This window comes from Gossypium raimondii, chromosome 3, assembly GCF_025698545.1.
Source record: "Gossypium raimondii isolate GPD5lz chromosome 3, ASM2569854v1, whole genome shotgun sequence".
Taxonomy (NCBI): domain Eukaryota; kingdom Viridiplantae; phylum Streptophyta; class Magnoliopsida; order Malvales; family Malvaceae; genus Gossypium; species Gossypium raimondii.
Window position 1 is genome coordinate 58,634,002 of NC_068567.1, and position 14,692 is coordinate 58,648,693.

At 37.0% G+C, this 14,692-nt stretch overlaps 1 long non-coding RNA gene across 1 annotated transcript; it reads left to right on the forward strand.

Annotated features, from left to right (window-relative positions):
• Positions 1 to 13,012: 13,012 nt before the first annotated feature.
• Positions 13,013 to 14,692, forward strand: LOC128039669 (uncharacterized). Its single transcript, XR_008194124.1, has 3 exons — positions 13,013 to 13,110; positions 13,575 to 13,659; positions 14,504 to 14,692. It is a non-coding gene; the product is annotated as an uncharacterized LOC128039669 (long non-coding RNA).

Sequence of the window (14,692 nt, forward strand, 5' to 3'; positions counted from 1 at the left end):
TAAAAGCAAAGAAAAAAAGGGTGCGCAAGAACAGAAAAAGAACTGGAATCAACCTTTTCAATTTTTCTTCTTTTTATTAAGTTGTTTTTTTTTACAAAAAAGATCGGAAGACCGAGCCTACAAAGATGATATTCAGCCTCTTTATAGCCGATTTTGCTTCTATCTTTTTCTGCTATTGCTGCTTGCGTGTTTGCTTCTTTGTTGCAGGGACTGATGGTGGAGTTGGTGGCGGAGATGGGACAAGACGAACGGTGGTGGCGTAGCAGGTTGGTGGCTAGGGTAGGTTAGGGTTTCTGTCACTAGTTTAGGTTATGGGCTAGGTTTATTTTGGGCTGAATTGGGTTTGATTGTTAATTGATTTGGGTTGTAGTGTTTGGGTTTTGTAATTGGGCTAAATGGACTATTTTTATTTTTTGTATGGTTTGATTCATTTGTTGCGGGCCCGGGCAAATTTGGGCTTCTACAGCTGCCCCTCTTTGCTCGTTGTCGTGTAACGAGAACAGAGTAAAGACTAAGAAAGACCAAATTTGTCCGGTCTTGCCGAGTCTTGACTTCTCTTGATGCTTCTTTTCTTCAGGTAGCCTCCTTCCAATCCACTGTATCTTATTGCTTAGATCCACTCCACTGCACTTCAGAAAGATCTGACTTGTAGCTTCAATATTCTTCGTAGCAACTTCAGGGGGACGATGTTTGTGTTTTTTCTGTCTGCTCTGCTACTGCTTAGGGAGATAATATCAGTGGTTTATAGCTTTAATCTGCTCTACAGCAACTTCAGAGAGATAAGATTTGCTATCTTCAATATGTTCGTCGAGGAAGATTCGCCGTTGCGGCCTCAATCTTTTAATTACAATATCGAAAAAAGCAAGATTCGCCGTTGTGGCTTCAATCTGTTCTGTTGCACTGCCTGGAATGTAAGATTCACCGTTGTGGCTTCAATCTTTTAAATTACAATGTCAGGGAAGTGAGATTCGCCGTCGTCGCTTCAATCTATTCCGCTGCACTGCTTGGAAAGTAAGATTCGCCATTGTAGCTTCAATCTTTCTAATTGTAATGTCGGGGAAGCAAGATTCGCCATTGTGACTTCAATCTGCTCCACTGCAAAGCTAGGAAAGTAAGATCCGCTGTTGTAGCCTCAATCTTTTTAATTGCAATGTCAGGGAAGTAAGATCCGCTGTTGTAGCTTCAATCTGTTCCACTGCAACGCTAGGAAAGTAAGATCCGCTGTTGTAGCTTCAATCTTCTTAATTGCAATGTCAGGGAAGTAAGATCCGCTGTTGTAGCTTCAATATGTTCCACTGCAACACTAGGAAAGTAAGATCCGCTATTGTAGCTTCAATCTTTTTAACTGCCGGGGAAACAAGATCCGCTGTTGTAGCTTCAATCTTCTTAATTGCAATGTCAGGGAAGTAAGATCCGCTGTTGTAGCTTCAATCTGTTCCACTGCAACGCTAAGAAAGTAAGATTTGTTGTTGTAGCTTCAATCTGTTCCACTGCAACGCTAGAAAAGTAAGATCTGTCGTTGTAGCTTCAATCTTCTTAATTGCAATGTCAGGAAAGTAAGATCCGCTGTTGTAACTTCAATCTGTTCCACTGCAACGCTAGGAAAGTAAGATCCGCAGTTGTAGCTTCAATCTTCTTAATTGCAATGTTAGGGAAGTAAGATCCGCTGTTGTAGCTTCAATCTGTTCCACTGCAACGCTAGAAAGGTAAGATCTGCTGTTGTAGCTTCAATCTTCTTAATTGCAATGTCAGGGAAGTAAGATCCGCTGTTGTAGCTTCAATCTGTTCCACTGCACCGCCTGAAAATAAGATTCGCCGTTGTGGCCTCAATCTTTTGATTGCAATGTCAGGGAAGTGAGATCTGCCATTGTAGCTTCAATCTGTTCCGCTGCACCGCTTGAGAAAGTAAGATTCGCCGTTGTGGCCTCAATCTTTTGATTGCAATGTCAGGGAAGTGAGATCCGCCGTTGTAGCTTCAATCTGTTCCGCTGCACCGCTTGAGAAAGTAAGATTCGCCGTTGTGGCCTCAATCTTTTGATTGCAATGTCAGGGAAGTGAGATCCGCCGTTGTAGCTTCAATCTGTTCCGCTGCACCGCTTGAGAAAGTAAGATTCGCCGTTGTGGCCTCAATCTTTTAAATTGCAAACTATGGTTACTTCGATCTGCTTCTGTCAACTTAGGAAAGCAAGACCTGCCATCCTCATTGATCTGTTCTTTGGGGAACATGACCTATATGAACCTATTTATGCCTAGTGATTATGATAAAAATGAATCAACATACCCTGGCTAAATGCGTATGCATGAATGCAAAATGATCTTTCAATATTTGAGTTGTTATTGCCCCTTGCTCAATAAGTCCTTATGCCAACGCGTTCGAATACTGTCTTGTCCGGTTGGTAATGTTCATCTCTTACTTGGTCGGATTGCCCCCACTGTATTCTTCAAAGTTTAACTTATTGTGATTTTCAAGGTTAAGCCCATCGTAATTTGGGACAATTGAAAACCATCCTCCTCCTACTGTAAATTAGGAGTACATTATCTGAATTTCCTTGGCTACTTACACCATTTCTAGGGCGTCGCACCAATAGTTTATGCATAATTGCAAAATTTCCTTTTCCGAAGAACCTCTTCTTATCATTCGGTACTCATTGAAACCTTGTCACCAACATGACATCTTCTCATTTTGTTCAATCCTTGTTTGGACAACAAAGTTTGAAAGGATAGTCCTGATTTAGGCTTTTCCTTCTTAGATATTTCACCCTTTAAACTTGGTGTTTTCTAAACAGTAGTCCTGTTTCAGGTTCCTATATTATTTAGAAACTTCTAGAGTAATATGTAAACTTCCCTTGTGAAAGTAATATTTTTCCATTAATCATTATTCCAATGCAACATGCTTGCAAAAAGGGTTATAACAATGGATAAGAATAAAGATGGTTCTGAGCATAGCTCAAAATGAATAAATTATCAAAATAGTAAAGAATGATAATAATAAAAAATTTGATTGGGAATGTATATCTTAGAAAAGAAAAAGTATTCCAAGAACAACAAATTTAATATATAAATAATATGAAGGTTGGGTGCCCCAGATATCGCAGCTTGAATTTCTCTGTACAAACTTTCTGAAGACATGTGTTTAGGAGATCAACAGGACTTTGTCGATGCCCCAAGATGTCACCTACCATTTCCTACTGATTCAGGTATAGCAAGATCACCATATGTCCCGATCTGATCAAAATTTGAGCTGCTCTGATCGCCTCATCCCCCAATTTGATCCAAAATTTGAGTCGCTCTGATCACTTAATGTCCCATTATGATCAAAAGTTTGAGCCGCCCTTTTCGGGTTTTCAACTCAAATCCCCTTTGGTCTAAAGGTGCCCTTTGCGGGTTTTCACCCTGGCCTTTCCCTTTTTTTTTTTTGAACTCATTGGATTAGGCATGTCCTCCTCATCCTTTCCGATCAAGATTGAAGCTTTTCCAGATAAGGCCTTCCACATAAGGTTCTTCCCATCTTGGCATGAAGTTCTTTTTGTGTGGGAAGGATCTTATTCGATACTAGGTTCTCTCACGGAATTCTCTTCTTCTTCTCCCTCTTTTTTTTTGACCTCGCATCATTTGCTTTTGGTGCATTTGACCATGATGGATAACTTTGAACATTCCTCCTCGATCGGGATTGGGTCTAAAAACTCAGAAAGAATCTCGTCTTCAACAGGCAAAATCGCGATAGGCCCAAGAGAACGGCATTGCCCCAACAGAGTTTTTTTTTTTAAAGTGCCCTTTGCGGATTTTTACCTTGGTCTTTTCTTCTTCTTTAAACGAAGTGTTTCTTTACTGGATCCGAGTTTATAGGATTGGCAATCTCTCTCAGGATCAGTGCTCCTCTGAAAATGGTCTTCTTTACAATATAGAGACATTCCTGGTTTGGCATTCATTTCCTTTTAGAATCCTTTCGTTAAGAAAGAGTCTTTTCAACATCCAGCCCTCTCGTGGAATTCTCTGAGATGAGCCTATTTATTATGGGCTCATATTATTTATTTATGGTACATCCGACCCTGATGAATAGCTTTTAACCCTTTTCCTAAGGCCAACTGCTCACATCGCGATTGGATCCCTCCAACAAGCAATAAAGGGATTTTAATAGGTAAAACTACCTCAATCCTGTAGACCCAAAAGAGAGGTGTTGCCCCAGTACAGATGTTCGACAAACAAGGAGGGCAAATGGTAATTTCTCATGCCAGTCCCTGTTCACCTCTAGGTAATTCGGTGACAAAACGTGGTGTCTACTTCTGAATTGATTTCAGACCTCAGTTATCGTGCTATCATTTAAGTTCAATGCATTTTCCAATATCATCCTCTCTGAAATTCTGTATCGGTATAGGATGACCTTGATCCATGCTGTAGCCTCTCAAAAATGAAGCAATGCCCATTAGAAGTCTTCGATAATGGTGATGTCTATGCCCCATTTTGCTCAAAATTTGAGTCGCCCTTTTTCGGGTTTTCAACTCAGATCCACCTTTGGTCAAAGCGCCCTTTGCGGGTTTTCGCCTTAACCTCTCATTTTTATTTTTATTTTTATTTTTATTTTTATTTTTATTTTTATTTTTATTTTTATTTTTTCTTGTTTTTTCTCCTTTTTTTTTACTTCGATTTTTTTATTTTTGTTTTTGTTTTTGTTTTTGTTTTGAGTCTGAACTGATGAGATTAGGCAAGTCCTGGTCATGCTTTTCGACCAGAATCAATGTTATTCTAAAGTCTTCCACATAAGATCTTCCACTTTCATCTTGCATGTGAGAAACCTTCTTTGGTACCAGATTTCTTTCATAGAGCCCTTTTGGGACGCAACTACGACAGAAAAATTTTGGATCTTCCTCTTTAATCAGGATAAAATCCAGCAACATCTTGAAGGGATGGGAACTTGACTTCAAATGGGCAAAGCTATGCTGACTCTACGAGAGAGGCATTGCCCCGACAAAGAATTGCATCGTTCGCACTGTAAATTTCTGATATCATGCTGCTGTGCAGATTTTATTATAAGAATCGAGGCATACCCTGGTATGATCATACAAAGACGTCCTTGAACTCTAGAGGTAACTCAACAAGTTCTTGCTTCGTTTCTGTGGTCAGGTCAATTCTAGTCTTCACCAAGCTCACTATTTCTAATGATTCCTTAAGAGGTAGGATCTGTTTATCCTCTTGTTCTACCATCCTCTACAAGTCCAGAGATAGGCTATAATCTATGTCATCTTCAAAGGCGTAAGATCCCTCTAAACACATGTCTCGCTCAAAAGGAGATTCTAAATCTGTAGCAGTGTCATTCATGTCGTTGATATTCAGGGACCTATTGTAGGTACAAGAGAATATACAAAGAATGTATGAATTTAAGAATAATTATCTGCACAGTATGATTATGAATAAATGAAAGAATTATTTGGATGAAAGAATAAAAGAATAAAAATAATAATCATTCATAATAAATGACAGAATATTGGTTCAAAAGATCGCAAAAATGCATTCCATTAAAATAACGACGTTCAGACATGAGCCTATTTCACAAAAGACTTCTTGTTGCCTCTAAGCTGAAAGCAACAAGTGTGTTTTGAATATTACTATGAGTAAGCTCTAAATACTACAGGGGTTTCTTTAGAACATTCCCAAGTTTATAAGGGCGAACATCTAATAAGATCTCTTCCCCGGTTGCCTCTTCCTATTCGGCACTGATGTGAACGTTTCCCAACATCTCTTCATTCATTGCATTCCTTCCATTATCCGTATAATTGAGTAGCGGATTTTCTGTACTGAGTGAATCCTCAAATTTGACGATGCCCATATTAATAAACCTTTCGACCAGCTTTTTAAAGGCAATGCAGTTTTCTATGGAATGCCCCATATTTCCCTCATGATATTCGCATTGTGCATTTGCGTCATGCCATCTAGGGTACGGAGGTTGTGGAGTTTCATGTAGAGAGGGGTAACAATGCGCACATTGAATAAGCTTTGATACAACTCCTTATACGACATCGGAATTGGTGTGAATTGGAGGTTCTCAGTGCCTTGTTTCACATAAGGTTCTTGCTTTAAAGGGCTCTGATGGCTGGTGGTTGCCGTCTTTTGTTGGCCCGCAATGATTGGTTTTGAGTGGCCTCTGTTATACCTACCTGTATTATCCCATTTATTCCCCTTCTTCCTCGGGGCCTTTGTAGTACCTAGGTACTCCACCCTTGCCTGCTTTGTTTCAGCCGGGCTATCGAGAGCAACAGGAAAATTGTTCCTCACATTGGACCTTGGGTCTGTCAAGTAACCCACCGGTGTTTCTATACCACCGACATCTTGTTGTGATCGATAGTAAAGAGTGTCATGTGTGGGCCCATCCTACCGGACTTGGACACTTGTCGGAGTATAATCTAGGGAATGGGTAAGATTATTATTATCAACCCCAAAGTGGGTCACTGGGTCCTTCCTTTTTCTAACTCTCCAGCTGACAGTCGGTTGAACTGACTCATCAAGGTTCTCTGTAATTCTAGCATCTGATCTCTCATCTCCTGTTGAAATTCAGTCAATTGCTTTCACATCTGAATCTGCATTCGCTCTAATTTTTCCAACCTTCGTTCCATTTCTCTAGTCTTTGCTTGGATATCGTAAGGGTGTTTGGTTGGTTGGTTTTCCAGGTTAGCTGAAATAAATTTACTCGTTTAGACTCTTTCAATGGATTTTAATGCATGTAATGCAATGTGATGCAAATGCATGAAATGAATGCCTAAAGAGACGTTGATTCTGATTCAATTACATTTAGAAAACTTTTCTAGAAAGCAAATTCCCTTACATAAAACAGATACATGTACGGCCTCACCCTCATATTCCAAGAAACAACATTGGTCTTTTTCTTCATCCGCATATTTGAGGTAATCTCGCCAATAAATGCCATTGCTAGCTCCTTCTTTTGATCTTGGTCGCGATCCATCATCTGCCCATCTTCATAAGGCTCGTCAGCTTCTTGAAACGTCGAAGGCTCTTAGACAATCGCCTTGAATCCTCAGGCCACAAAGTAGGGTCATGAACTCTTCTATCGCCCTTCTTGCGTTCCTCAAAATATATTCAGGAAGTCGTATTATTTTCCACCTTACCAAGGAATTCGTATTCCATGACAAGCTTTCTAATTTAGTAATCGAACTTGAATTCATATCTCTTTCCTAAGATGCAAATGCAATGCAATGCAATCATAATCAAAACACAACAAGAGGGGTTAGTACAAAACATAAGCAAGCACAGAAAACAAAAAGTACCTAATCAGGTAGATACTAGGGGTTTGGAGTGGCTCTACCTAGGTTAAGTTCCTAAGTCTACTATATGAGGGTTGGTTCTAAAGTCAAGGTACCCGAACCAGCAGATTCCTCGATCTTCACCCATTATAGGCTCATACAGACCGAGTTCGGTTCAGGAAAATACATTTCCCTATGGCTGCATGGAGATGAAAATCACACGAAGACATAGGTACAGATGTATTCTGGAAGCGATCCACTATCCTGCACGGAGGTTAAAACCTCACGAAGGACTAGTTTCTCACTCCCACCTAAAAGGGAATAATCGAGTGATTATGTAATGCAACATGCAGAAATATATCAAAATTCAAACCAATAGAGCAATTACAAACCGAAGCAATAATAATCGTAACAAAAACGGACAAACATACAACAAAATGACCGTAGATTTGAACCAAGCTTTCGGGTGACCTCTAGGCATTTGGTGTGGTTCTACCTAGGGTGGGCTCTTAAGGCTCATTATATGCGGCTCGGTTCTAACGTAAGGGTACCTGAGCCAGCAGATTCCTCGATCCTCACCCATTATAGGCTCATATGGACCGAGTTCAGTTCAGGGGAATACATTTCCCTATGGCCATGCGGAGATGAAAATCTCACGAAGACATAGGTACGAATGTATCCCGGAAGCGATTCACTATCCCATGCGGAGGTGAAAACCTCACGAAGGCGTAGTTTCTCACTCCCACTTAAAAGGGTGTGACCCGTGGTCATGCAATGCAATGTGCAATACTATCAAAAGGCTTAAACAAAAAATTAAACATATTGAAGACCAAAAAATGATAGACAAAATGCGACTAAAGGATCGTACTTTTAAACTAATTTTTTAATTTTTGACAAAAAGACAAAAAATAATCAACTCGTGGCTTGACTCTCGCGTTTGTCCCCAGCGGAGTCGCCAAGCTGTTGACACCATTTTTTTGGATTGAAAACGGGGTCGACTTGGGTTTTAAAAATGAAAACAAAAATGGGAGTCGCCACCAATCCTTTTTGATAAGGTGTGATTAGATCACCTCGAAAAGTGGTTGTTTTTAACAAACGGTTTGATTTTATTAAAACAACAAGTTTGGTCCACGAAATTCAGAAAAATGGGTTCGGGAGTCGGTTACGCACGAGGAAGGATTAGCACCCTCGATACGCCCAAAATTGGTACCTAGTTGATTACTTAATGTCTTAGTGTCGAAAAACTGAAAACTTTAAAGAAATTTAAAAATACGATCCTTGTATTAAAATAAAATTTTTTTGGGAAAAGTAGCATATTTCACGTTAATCGAGAAAAAAAGAATCATATCCAGTAAATTTAGACACAATGTTTGGAATTCCCGAAACGCGATAAAAATGCTTATTTAAAAGATATTTAACTATCTTGGATTAAAAAAGGATCACGACCAGTAAATTAGGACACGATCCTTTTTAATTTCCGATATCGTTTAAAACCTGAATTTGAAGAGATTCGTTTTTAGATTTATTGTGAAAATCGAGACCCAGTAAGTTAGGGTACGACATTCTCAAATCTAAACACAAGATTTTACTTATCCAAAATCGTAATTTATGCGTTGAAATAAATTAATCTAACATGAAATAATAAAACACGATGTTAATACTCGTAACAAGACGATATTGAATACAATAGTGCAAAAATAATACGAACAATTGCAACAAAAATAAGATAAATAAAAAGCACAAATCAATATTATACTAAATAGCAATGTATATGAGCAAATAAAATTAAAACATTCATTCACGAAAATGAAATAAATAAATAAACAAAGAAAATGTATAAAACTATAAAAAATATAAAAGATATATATACATATATGTATATAAATTATAAAGTATGAAAACATAAGTACATATATATAAATAAAAGTACGTATGTGTATATATATTTCATAAAGATAAAAGAGATACAAATATACATATTATAAAGTAAAACAATGTAAATATGTTCATATGGAAATATATATATATATATGCATGTGAATTATGATAAAATAAAAAGAAAAAAATATAAAAGTATACATATGTATTCATAAAAATTAAAAACAATATGTACGTATATATATTAAAAAAATCGTATGTATGTATATATATATATAGGAAAATAATAAAAGGCATATAGATATATATAGACATATATATATAAATTATAAAATATAAAAATGCGTTTGTATGTATATATAAATAGATTATAAAATGTATGTACAAGTAGAAAGCATATATATAGATATATATATATAGAATAAAAAATACAAGAAATACAAAAAACAAAGCTAATCAATATATTAACCCAATAGTAACGAATAAATAAATAGGCAAATAAAACTAATAATGATAATAAATAATAATAATAATGATAATAATAACAATAATAATAATAATAAAACTAATTTAATAATAATAGAAATAACAATGACACGACCAAATTGCAGATAAAACAAAATCTCAGGGGATAAATCAGAATCAAATAAGGCAAAGGACCGAATTACACTACGCTAATGAAACGGAGGGACTGAAATAGTAAATATCCCGCACTCCAAAACGCATCACTTTGCGTAGGACTAAAATGAAACGGGATTAAAGTTATGCGACAAAATTGAAAGATAAAAAAAAACTCGATTGCAAACAAATAAAAATGGAGAAGGATTAAAAGGGTAAATAACCCAAAAGTTGAAAACGCGCGGATCCTCCCTGGAGCGGGTCGGGTCGCATGAGTCTCCCTTGTCAAACAAATACTGCTTTGAAATGATTATTTAAACCCCCAAAAAATTTAGCTTCATTTTCGCTTTTTCTCAAAAAACTAAAACCTCTCTCCTCCTCACTCCTCAAGGCTTTCTACCTTGGATTCAGTTCTCCGCGCCACCTCCATGGCCGGTGGCGGAGTTGCGTGAAATGGGCTTTTCACCCTCCCTTTCGGTTTCCTCAAGGCTTGGCCTTCTCCACCATGAGATCGAGAAGAGAAAAAAAAGAAGAGGCCCCTCTCCACGTTCGACTCCGACGACGGTGAAGATGGGCACCGACGCCGGCCTTTGAAACGAACAAGTACCTTTTTCCTTTGTTTAGTTTTTTTTCTTTTTTAAAAAAGGTATAACAGACAATAACAAAAAAAAATAAAAAAAATTAAAAGTAAAGAAAAAAAAGGTGCGCAAGAACAGAAAAAGAACTGGAATCAACCTTTTCAATTTTTCTTCTTTTTATTAAGTTGTTTTTTTTACAAAAAAGATCGGAAGACCGAGCCTACAAAGATGATATTCAGCCTCTTTATAGCCGATTTTGCTTCTATCTTTTTCTGCTATTGCTGCTTGCGTGTTTGCTTCTTTGTTGCAGGGACTGATGGTGGAGTTGGTGACGGCAGATGGGACAAGACGAACGGTGGTGGCAGAACAGTTGGTGGCTAGGGTAGGTTAGGGTTTCTGTCACTAGTTTAGGTTATGGGCTAGGTTTATTTTGGGCTGAATTGGGTTTGATTGTTAATTGATTTGGGTTGTAGTGTTTGGGTTTTGTAATTGGGCTAAATGGACTATTTTTATTTTTTGTATGGTTTGATTCATTTGTTGCGGGCCCGGGCAAATTTGGGCTTCTACAATAACGTTAATAATAATAATGATAACAATAAATGATAATATATTAAAATAATAAAGAAAATGATGAAAATGTTAAAAAGGGGACTAAATCGGAGTAAAGTCTAAAATATGGGTCGGAATCGAAATAAAAAAACAAAAAGGGACTAAGTTATGTAACGCGCCGAAAGATGGGGGACCAAAATGATAAATACCCCGAAGCTGCAAAACGCTACGCTTAGACGTGGACTAAAATGAACCAAAAATAAAACTTTGTGGCCGAATCGCAAATATGCGGAAAACTTCCACGGAAGCGCTATAAAATCAAAAGGACTAATTGCGAAAATATTCCATTTTAAGAAAGCACGCAGATCCTAGCCTGGGTCGGGTCACACGCGCGGGTTGAGGTCCTTTAAACGGCGCCGTTTTGGAGCCACTGATCAGACTCCAAACGGTGTCGTTTCATACATCACACAAAAAAAAACCTAACCTGATAGTCTCCCTTTTATTTTTAAACCAAAAGAAAAAAAGAAAGAAGAAAAAATAAAGGAAAGAAAACAGAGAGCCGAAATAAAAAGGGGAGAACAAAGGGACATCACCGCTCCAGCAAAGTACCGATCGGAGGCCCTCTCCCTTCGCCACGACTCCGATGACTTCGGAGGAAGCAAAGGTTCGGGCCTCTTCCCCAGGTACGCTTCAACTTTCTCCTTTCTTTCAAAAAAAAAAACTGTTTTTCTATTGATTGTGCATAATACAATATGCGTGGGTTCTTACAATATGTTTTTCGTGTGTATTTGTGAGTCCTTTTTTTGTTTTACTTTCGTGTAAACATAACAAATAAATAAAAAAAGTATATGAAACAGTATATTAAAGCGAAAATAAGACTAAAATATCAACCTTGAGCTGATTTTTGATTCTCCGAATGTAAAAAAAAAAATCCACCCCAAAATACATGGTTGATGCGGCCTTTTATAGCCGTTGTTTTTTTCTCTTTTTTCTACTGTGTTCTACTATTCTTTTCCCCTGTTCTCTTCTATCGTTTGGTCTTGCTTGCAGGTTTTGGTAAGGTCAACGGGTATTGGAAGAATAAACCTAGCCTGTTTGGTGCAAAGCCGGTCGTGCTTCGGGCGTCGAGTGCGCTGCAAAGGCACGAGGAGATGTACGGCGCACTGAGGCTGCTGGTTGTGGTGCTGAATTGGGCTAGGGTTTTGCCATCTTGGGCCTCTGTTGTGTTTTTATTTGGGCCATGGATTTTGTCTTAATTTTGTTTATTATTTTGTGTTTTGTGTTCAAGGCCCGGGCAAAATTGAGCCCGTACAAACATATCTATGGAAAGAAAAAATATATATTTTTCATCTTTCTTCTTTTCCACCCCTTCAATTTTGTATATTTCCAATTTTCTTGCCACCCAACTAAGTAAAGCCTTAAGGTGTCCTTCGTTGGGCCGAAAAGTAAAGAGGCGGAAGGAATGAGTGAAAAGGTAAAAAGAAAATAAAAGGAGTTAAAAAGAAAAGTGAGGGGAAAGATTAATCATTTTCTATCCTAATGTATAAACACCAATCTTTCCAAATTGGAATGATAAGAAGAGAAAAGTACATGCTAGTTTAAAATTATACATTTTTCAAAAGATTTGTTTTTCTTTTCTTTTCCTTTTTTAACTCTACCGAATAATAGATGGAAAAAAATAAATCTTTTTATTCAATTTTTCCAACTTTCCGACCAAACTCAACTATGGGAATTCTCCACTGCCAACAATGACTCTATATATTAGGGGTGTTCATGTAATGGCCCAAATTTAAGGTTATCAGAATAGTGGTTTCGTAACCACAAATCCGATTTAAAGAGAAATTATTATTAATTTTTTTATGATTTATCGAGTGATTAGATATAAGTATTAGAGTATTGATAAGAAATTTTATTGATTGCATGCCTAAATTGCCTATTAGGACTTAATTGCAAAAGTGGGTAAATATGAGTTTTAGATGACAAAGGATTTATTTGAAGTGCATAATCAAAGTAGAGGTCCTTAAATAGTAATTAGACCATAAAATTTCCATGGACAAAAATAGGCATGCATAGATAAAAATAACTAAAGTTTTAATGAAGAGTATTTTAGTCATTGAATAATAAAAAGAATAAAAAGGGAAAAAGATGGCAAAAATATCATCTTCTCCAAAAAGCTTGCTGCCAAAATTTGAAGGACACCATAGCTAGGGTTTTCACACTTTCTCAAGCTCATAGTAAGTGATTCCAAGCCCCGTTTTTAATGTTCTTTACGTTTTTGAGATCCCGGTAGCTTAATTTAGCTTATTCTAGCAATAATTTAACCTAGGGTTTATATTTGGAAAAATACTCATAGGTGAAAAGTGCTTATTTTGATGTTTTAAGGTACAATATGAAGCTAGAAATTTAAACAACTTTTGCTAGTCGATTTTAAGCGAAAACGAGTAAATCTCCAAAATCGGTAAAATACCTAATGTTCATAAGTAGATGTTAGAGTGAGAATTTGATGTTGTCATAGAAGAGAAAAATGTTCAGCATGTTGTGAAACATAAGAATAAGAGATGAAGTTTAATTTCCAAGCTTTGGGGCAAAAGTGTAATTATGTAAAAGTTTAGGGGTAAAATTGTAATTTTACCAAAGTTAGAGTCGAGGTCTGTTTTAATGAATGTGAGTATTAAATAAGTTAAATTTTCTATTATAGATCAAGAAGAACGAATTCGAGGTTAGATCGAGGAAAGAATAAGATTGAAGACTAAGTGATAAATTTGGCTATATTTGGTACCGAGGTAAGTTTACGGTAAATAAATGCAATATTTTAATAATTATTATTAATGTTGTTATTTTCCAGAAATTATATATTTATTTCATGAATTTATCTAATGTTGACTCAAGTATGAGATGACAGAGAATTAGTGATACAAGCCCCGTTGAAACATTAGAAATGTACTGGATACAAATGCCATGACATTTGGGTAAAGAGATCTCATGTAAGATCATGTCTGGGACATGGCATTGGCATCCTTGAGATCATGAGAGGTCCCATGTAAGACCATGTCTGGGACATGACATTGGCACCGAGACGAGAGGTCCCATGTAAGACCATGTCTGGGACATGGCGTTGGCACCGAGATGAGAGGTCCCCCGTAAGACCATGTCTGGGACATGGCATGGGCACCGATATGAGAACTCTCATGTAAGACCATATCTGGGATATGGCATTGGCAGTACATGAAACATCCCATGTAAGACCATGACTGGGATATGGCTTTGGCATGTTATTATCAAAAAGAGACCCAAGTATCCTTATTGTTCTAATGTGGCTCAACGGGCTAGTAAATAACTTATGTCCATGAAAGTTCAGTTAAAAGCATAAATGGCAAGTTCAAGTGAGTTATAAGAGTTAAGATTATATTACGTTACCCATTGAGAATCAACATTTCAACAAGAGAAAAGTAAGTCATAATTATGAGTTATCTAAGTATACAAGTAAGTGAATGAGTAAGAGATTAAGTAAAGAGGAAATTAAAGATTATGTTACTTGGTATTATTATTTGTGTTCAATGTTGCTATTTATTTACTTGTAAACTTACTAAGCATTATGCTTACTTTGTTTATTTTCTTTTTATATAGCATTATTAATCAAAGTCGAGGATCCTAAAGACGTCGGAGATCGTCCACACTATCAACCATAACGACTCGGTATTTTATGATGAATTATGTTTGAACTATGGCATGTATAGGGACTTACTTATTTTGAATGTTGTATTATGATTTAGCTAAAGAATGATGTGTAAATATCTAATGATGAATGGTTGTCAA